The following is a 7660-nucleotide window of genomic DNA, read 5'->3' on the forward strand; positions in this document are numbered from 1 at the left end:
ATTTCAGGTGAGATCACTTGAATTGCCAAGGTTTGATCATCCAATTTACTATCTCATCTTGAATGCAGAATGACTGAACATTCTTGACCAAACGCCCTTATGAGAATTTGTCAAGTGCCTTGCGAAAGTCCATGTAGACAACATCTACTGCCTTGATCTCCCCATCTAATTTTTTTCCTCATATGGATTACCAGTCTGATCTTGCAGAAGATTAATTTTTTCCCATGTAATCATTTTTACTCTTAACATATCTGCAGATTCCCTGAGGATTCTCCTTCACCTTGTCTGCTGGGGCAATCTCATGCCTAATTTTATTTCATTCATATGTATTCACTTGAATTTCCTGTATTCAAAAGTACCCGATTTGTTCCTATCTGCCTGTACCTGGTATGCGTCTCCTTATTTTTTTTTTCTTGATCTGGGAGAGGAAAGCCAAAGGGGTGATAGATCTGCATGCTGGGAGGTGGGAGTAATAGTGGGGGTGGGGGGTTAAACGAAAGATGCAGGAGGAATGGGAGCCTGAATAACTGAACAGAGAGTGGAGTATTTGGGGAGATAGTCGTTGTTCAGTCCTCAAATTCAGGAATGAAAACGTTGAGCATGATGCAGTGAATATGCTGAGACCTGTATATTTCAATACAAGGAGCCATGTCGGAAAGGCGGATGTTTTCAGGACATGGATCAACACCTGGAATCAAGATACTAGGATCTGGCAACTGTGGATTGGGACAGTCTGTTTTATGTCAAAGGTATAGGCAGGCAGAATCTTATGGAGTATAAGAAATGCAATAGAACACATAAGAAATAAACCAGGATGGCTAAAAGAAGGCGTAAGGTTGCCCTCACAGAAAAGATGAAGGGTAATTCTCTGAGATTCTAGAGATAGATTAAGAGCAAAAGGATTGCACGGCACAAAGTTGGTCCTCTGGAAGACAGGAATGGCAATCCACGTGTGGAACCAAAGCAGATGGTGGATATCTTAAATCTTCAATATTTTTCCATCTCTGTTTACTCAGGAGATGGACAAAGAGTCTATGGGAGTGTGGAAAAGTGGCATTCAAATCGTGGACCCTATATAGATTAAAGAAAAGTACTTACTTCACTGTTCAAAATAGAAGATAGAAATCTACAGCATATTCCAGGCCATTCAGCCTAAAATGTGATGCCAACCATGTAACCTACTCTAGAAGCTGCCTAGAATTTCCCTCGCACACAGCCCTCTGTTTTTCTAAGCTCCATGTGCCTATCTAAGAGGCTGTTAAAAGACCCCATTGTATCTGCCTGGTAAACCGCTGCTGACAGTGCATTCCACGCATGCACCAATCTCCGTGTAAAGCTTTTACCCCTGATATCCCTCATTATCTATTTCCAACCCTTTAAAACTATGCCCCCTCATTTCAAACCTGGGAAAATACCTCTGGCTGTCCACACGCTCAATGTCCCTCATCATTTTATACACCTAAAAAAGGCTTTAAACATAAAGAAGGAAATTATACATTGGATTGGGGATTTTTTAGACGCAGAGAAAATTAAGAGAGTATAGATAGTTAAATGCAAGCAGTGATTTCCACTGAGGTTGGATAGGACTACAACCAGAGGTCATGGGTAAGTGGGGAAGGTGAATATTTAATAGGAACATGTGGAAAAGCTCTTTACTGAAATGGTCGTGAGAGTGTGGAATGAGATGCCAGCACAGGTGATGAATATGAGCTCGATTTTACCATTTAAAAGATGTTTGGATGGGAGCCTGTATGGTAGGGGTATGAAGGGCGATGGTCCCAGTACAGGTAGTTGCATTAGAAAGCTTAAATGATTTTTCCAGCATTGTCTAGATGGACCAAATAGCCCATTTCCGTACTGAACTTCTTCATGTTTCTATGACAGAGAAGGTGGTCAAACTTGTTTGGAAGGGAAAGATAGGAGTGACAATGGAGTAACAATGGCTGGAGTTTCTGGGAGCAATTCGGGAGCTGAGTGATTCCACAGAAGTCCAAATATTAGAAAAACAGGAGGACTCAACCGTGGCTACAATGAGAAGCCAAAGCCAACAAAAAGCCATAAAGAGGGCACATAATAGAGCAAAAACGTTTAGAAACCAACAGCAGGCAACTAAAAAAACTCAGAAGCTCAGTGCGTGGAAACATGATATTGTAGTCATTACTGGATCTTGGTAGCACCCAACAGTCTGAGACATTTGGAGGAACGACATATCCGGGGCCTCAATATCTCCTGAAAAACATGGTTCCCTGCACCTGGAAATTTTCAACTTTTATTTTGACAGGCACATACAAACCCTACACACTCAAAATTTCACTTCTGAAGTTCTCCCACTTTCAAGTACTCCGTTGTCAGGAAACAGCCTGTCCCAAACCACACTTGTCAGATCCTTCCTGATACCATCAAATTGACCTTCCACCAATTTAAAATCTCAACCCGTGGTCCAGACCTCACTCTTTCCATCTTTATTTTGAATCTCATGGCATTATGATTACTAATTTCTGTCACCAGCCCTGATCATTCCCTAACCGCTTATTGCACACTTCTACATCGAGAATTCTATGTACTGATTAAGGGCACATTGGACAAACTCTACCCCATCTAGTCCTTTTGCAGTATGGGGAGTCCTAGTAAATATATGGAAAGTTAAAATCGCTTACAATCTCAACCTTTGTTTCCTGGCAGAGTCTGTGATCTCTCTGCAAATTTGTTCCTGTAAATCCCTCAGACTTCTCGGTGTACAAATCTCCCAATAATGGCTACAATATCATAATTTCCTGTCCTGAGCTCATCTGGCTTTCCTATGATGCTTCTTGCATTGTGATATACAGAGCTCAGCACATTCATCGCACCATGCTCAACCATTTGATTGCTGACTCTATCTGAGGTCTGAACAACATTTGACTGGTGTCAAGAAAACAAACTCTCCCTCACCGTCACAAAAACAAAGGGGCTGATTGTGGACGACAGGAGGAATGGAGACAGGGTAACACCTATTGACATCAATGGATTTGTGGTTAAGAAAGTGAACAGCTTTAAGCTCCTAGGGTATAAACATCACCGAGGATCTCATATGTTGTCCTGTCAAAGGGTCTCAGCCCGAAACGTCGACAGACCTTCTGCCTGCAGATGCTGCCTGGCCTGCTGTGTTCCACCAGCATTTTGTGTGTGTTGCTTGAATTTCCAGCATCTGCAGATTTCCTCGTGTGTATGTACCAGCTCTGTTGTGAAAAAAAGCACAACAGCACCTCTTTCACCTCAGACGGCTGAAGAAGTTTGGGATGGGGCACCAAATACTCAGGACTTTCTAGAGAAACACAATGGACTGGGGCATCCAGACTGGCTGAATCACTGCCTGGTATGGGAACTGTACTTCCCTTAATTGCAGGAACCTGCAGAGAGTGGTGCAGACAGCCCAGCGCATCTGCAGATGTCAACTTCCGACTATTCCATCCATTTACACAGACAGGTGTGTAAACACGCCCAAAGGATACTGGGGCCCTCGTTCACCACAACCACAAACTGTTCCTGCTGCTACCATCCAGGAAACGGTACCACAGCGAAAGGACCAACAGGCTCCGGCACATTTGTTATGCGAAATCTACTTGTTGCCCAGGACAAAGGTTTTTTTGATGTCATTATGTACCCAGAGAGAATGGGTCAAAACATGTCGTCACGGGTAGAAAAGTCCAGAACAAAAGGAGGTAGAACAAGCAACACACACAAAATGTTGGAGGAGGAACTCTGCAGGCCTGGTAGCATCGATGGAAACGTGTACTAATGCTGAGTTCCTCCAGCATTTTGTGTGTGTTGCTTGGATTTCCAGCATCTGCAGATTTTCTCGTTTTTGATTTGAAGTGGAACAAAGGTGATTTGCTCAACTAATGATGTAAAAGATATTGTTCCCTTTCTCGCAGTTCCTAATCCTAGCATTTAGATAGTTTGAGCTCAGCTCAGTCTGAGAGATCCATCGCTTCCCATTCCCTCATCAGCTGGAATGTCCCCGGGGCCCTTGTAAGCATCGTGGGGCTGAGAGAGAGGGGAGAGACCAGGATTCTGCCGGGATTGCGGGCCATGGTGCCCGCAGTTCACAGCAATTGACCCTCACTCGATGTTTAAGACAGTAGACCCGAGATGACCGCTTACCTGCTTCCGAGTCCAGAGCCGTGCTGCCGAAACCTTTTGTGAACTGCGCGCATGCGTGATATTCGTAACGGCATCAACCTTGATGCCTGCGCATATGATCGAAGCTTCAGCGCCGGCGAAATTGTTACAGCACGGCATTAAGGGTAATCACAATGCCATTAACAGTTTGTGCAAGCACTGGTTCGATATCCATACCTCAGTACTTTTTTGTACATAGAAAACTCAGCAGCTGTTTTAACGCACAAAACAGCTCACAGAAACAATATACTGTGTCTGCCGGGTAAAATGCTTCACAGATCAGACATTGAAATTCCACCGCGTCTGGATGTTTCCGTCCTAAGTGGAGTCGAAGCACGGAACGACATTCTTTTATAGAATAATCCGTTACCAATAATGGTAACAACCTGTACAGTGACTGGCATCAGTTACCACTAATTATTTTTTTTTCTCTCCTGTACCGAACCGCAATGCCAATGGGGAAATAACTCAATTTAGTTCGTAGATGCAAACTCAGCATCTGTCATGAAGTCTCTAAGGACGGCCGATGCTGGGACCGCATCACCAAGTACGATGTTGTCAAACTACTCGGTGTAATGACAGAACGTTATCTGAGCAGCTAGTAGTGTGTAATCCTGTGGGTGAGTTCTCAGCGCTGATTCCACTCTAACCTTGCGAGTGGAGACTCGGCTCCGGTAAAAATGATCGAAACTATAATTGAACAATAAAGTCAGCACTCCCTTGTTGTTTCTCTGTGATCACGCATCCTTAATATGATTCACTGTTACTTTGTGCCGGTGATAAATTTTTCACGATATGACACATCAACATTAACGTTATTAGCGCAAACCGTCGCTGTCTGCGCTGTTCCCGGAGTCTGCCGGAAACACAGATGCCGGCAAGTATGCGGCCCGAGGTAGAAAACAAATACCCTGTATTACAGACCCGATCCTCCACCGCTGCTGTCTCGTTTACTCCCAGAGACAGGGGGAAAAAAAACAGAAAACATTCTACAACGTTGGTTTTAATGCATAACAATGCTAGTAACGATATTTAATATGTTATTGAGTTAGCAGAACATTTGGAAAGTTGGACTTGAGAAAGTAACCGAAGGAAGAAGATAACGTGCGTATTAAGCTGCTAAACAGAGATGAACCTCGTAATGGGACACAATTCACGTGCACAGTAAAGTATCAGGATATATAAATGAGCTATTCCTGGAGCATACTCCTCTCGTGTTCAGACAGAGAAACAAGGAGATGCTGGGGGCGGGGGTTCTTTGACATTTCATGAAACATCAGAATACCACAGGAATTCTGCCTCCATTCAGCCACCGGACATTAGGAACAGAGTGGAGGTGCAAGGAGAGACGCTTCGCAACAACGCAGCATTCTGAAACCGGTATCAATAACTTCAGCTTTTTGGCTCTGCAGTGGCCTGAAATTATAGCTGTTCAAATATCTGCGTGTCGAAGAAAGGGGGTTCATGGTATATCAGGGAGCAGTCTGGCGCTAGCTGTCGAGCCCCTTTGTGTGGGCATGAGAATAAAATGATTAATTGTCTGCAGCGATCCCCTCCGCGAGGATCTGTATATCATGGATTGTGTGACTAATCAAGATAAAGTGTGTCCACCCGAAAGGTTGATATTTCCCCACAGATGCTGCCCGGCATGTTAGTTTCCTTCAGTAGGTAATTCCTACTTCGTATTTGGAAATACGTATGTAGTTTTTGCCAATATAGATTATCTTTATCGCTCTGGAGATCATTTCGCAGTTGCGTTTGGTCACAGAGTCACAGAGCACAGAATCATAGAACAGTACGGCACTGAAACAGGCTCTTCTGATCATCCGAGAGCGTCGAATTAACACACTCCCTAATCCCACGGAGATTGCACCTGGACCATGCCGTCCATAAGCCCACCCCCGCATCCATGTTGTATCAAATTTCCTATTAAATGTTGAAATCGGACCTCATCCACCACTTCCTCCGGAAGCTCGTTCAACACTCTCACCGCCGTATGAGGATGTTCCGCCGCGTATCGCCCCGAAATATTTCGCCTTTCACTCTTGTGCCTTCGTTTTTCTCTAATCATACCCCATGGAAAATGTCCGCTCACATTTACCCTACCGATATGCCGTGCAGGTAGCATCCAAACTGATGGAATCAACATCGATTTCTCTATCTTCCGGTAATGCCCCTACCACCCCCTTCACCACTTAACACCCCGCTTTCCCTCTCTCACCTTATCCCCTTGTCCGCCCATCATATCCCTTTCCCTTCATGTTTCACCTACCACCTTGAGTTTCTCTTTGCCCTCTCTCTATCTTTTAACCCGACTGCTCAGCTGCTTTTATTTCTCCAGTCCTACAGAAGGCTTTCAGCCCGAAACGTCGAATGTACTCTTTTCCATAGATGTTGCCTGGCCTGCTGATTTCCTCCAGCATTTTGTCTATAAAAGCATTGGATACAGCCCATTACATCACAGGAAACACCCAAGCCAACAGTCCGAAAAATCCCTTGCCACCGTTGAACACCTAAGACCAGACGACACAGGAGTAGAACAGGCCACTCAAACCACCGAGTCTGCTTTGCCTTTCCATCATGGCTGATCCCGGATCTCACTCAAACCTATAAACATTCCTTCTCACCATATCGTTTGATGCCCTGTCCAATCAGGAAAAATACCAAGTACCGCCTCAAATATACCGCTGAGCTCCTGCTGCTCTCGGTTTTCGGACTACCCTGGTCATGGGGCATGAAGAGAAATATCTGGACAAACAGGAACATTAGCGATAGTCAGTCTGGGCCAGTGTTTAGTAGGTCATACCTGACCAATCTCACAGATCTTTACCAGGTAGTTACCTGCAATGCTGTTGATGAAATTTGTCAGGTTTCCGTGTGGGAAGCTGCTCGGGAAGGTTCAGTCGCTTGGCTCTCACAATGAGGAAGTAAATGGGATTGTCCATCGGGTACGTTGGGGAAGCTGGAGTGCGGTAATGGATGGTTGTCTCTCTGACAGGGGACCTGTGATGAGCGGAGTGCCCAAGGGACCGTTGCTGCGTCCGTTGTTGTTTGTCATCTATAGCAATGATCTGGATAATAATGTAGTTAGCTAGGTCAGCAAATTTGCCTATGACAGCAACATCACGGGTGTAGTCCACAGCGAGGAACAATACCAGAGCATGAAGCGGGACCTGGACCAGCTGGAAAAATGGGTTGAAATGTAAGATCGGATTTAACACACACAACTGTTAGATGTTGCCCTTTGGGCGGACCGCCAGGGTTGGTCTGACACAATGAGAAATAGGGCACTGAGGAGTACGATAGAACAAACGAATCTGGGAATGCAGGTCCGTATTCAGTGAAAGTTGTGGCGCAGTTTCACAGGGTCATAAAGCTTTCCGCACATTGGCCTTCAGAGACCAAAGTACGTACGGAGTACGTTACGTTGCTGTGGTTTAAGGACTTATTGGGGCCCAATTTGGAAAATTCTGTCCGGTTGGGCTCAACCACCTGCAGC

The sequence above is a fragment of the Hypanus sabinus genome, unplaced genomic scaffold (genome assembly GCF_030144855.1).
Source record: "Hypanus sabinus isolate sHypSab1 unplaced genomic scaffold, sHypSab1.hap1 scaffold_1104, whole genome shotgun sequence".
Classification (NCBI taxonomy): Eukaryota; Metazoa; Chordata; class Chondrichthyes; order Myliobatiformes; family Dasyatidae; genus Hypanus; species Hypanus sabinus.